This window comes from Otolemur garnettii, unplaced genomic scaffold, assembly GCF_000181295.1.
Source record: "Otolemur garnettii isolate 467f Iridium unplaced genomic scaffold, OtoGar3 scaffold00047, whole genome shotgun sequence".
Classification (NCBI taxonomy): Eukaryota; Metazoa; Chordata; class Mammalia; order Primates; family Galagidae; genus Otolemur; species Otolemur garnettii.
The window spans coordinates 676,688-677,255 of NW_003852442.1; the positions used below are offsets into that span (position 1 = coordinate 676,688).

Sequence of the window (568 nt, forward strand, 5' to 3'; positions counted from 1 at the left end):
TCTCACTCTGTTGCCCTGGCTAGAGTGCTTGGGTGTCATAGCTCACAGCAACCTCAAACTCCTGGGTTCAAGTGATCCTCCCACCTCAGCCTCTTGAGTAGCTAGGACCATAGGTACCACCATAACACCTGGCTGGTTTTTCTATTCTTAGTGGAGATCGGGTCTTGCTCTTGCTCAGGCTGGTCTTGAACTCCTGAATGCACGTGATCGATCCTCTTGCCTCAGCCTCCCACAGTGCTAGGCTTACAGGCGTGGGCCACAGCACCTGGCCTGGAATGAGTACTTACAAAAAAGCTCCCCCAGATTGATTCAAATCTATAATCAACAGCGTTTACACCAAGGGAATCAGCAAATGCTGTAATCTATTGTTTGTTTAACAGCAGTTTACCATCAGGGTGAGAAAACCACTGGGTTAAGAAGTGAGGTTTTCTTTTTTTTTTTTTTAGAGACAAAGTCTCACTTTGTCACCCCTAGTAGAGTGCCATGGCATCACAGCTCACAGCAACTTCCAACTCCTGGGCTTAGAGAATTTTCTTGCCTCAGCCTCCCAAGTAGCTGGGATGACAGG

At 47.7% G+C, this 568-nt stretch overlaps 1 protein-coding gene across 1 annotated transcript in view; it reads right to left on the reverse strand.

The window, feature by feature from the left end:
- Positions 1-568, reverse strand: part of CRISPLD2 (cysteine rich secretory protein LCCL domain containing 2) — a 63,613-nt gene that overhangs the window by 29,881 nt on the left and 33,164 nt on the right. The window lies entirely within an intron of this gene.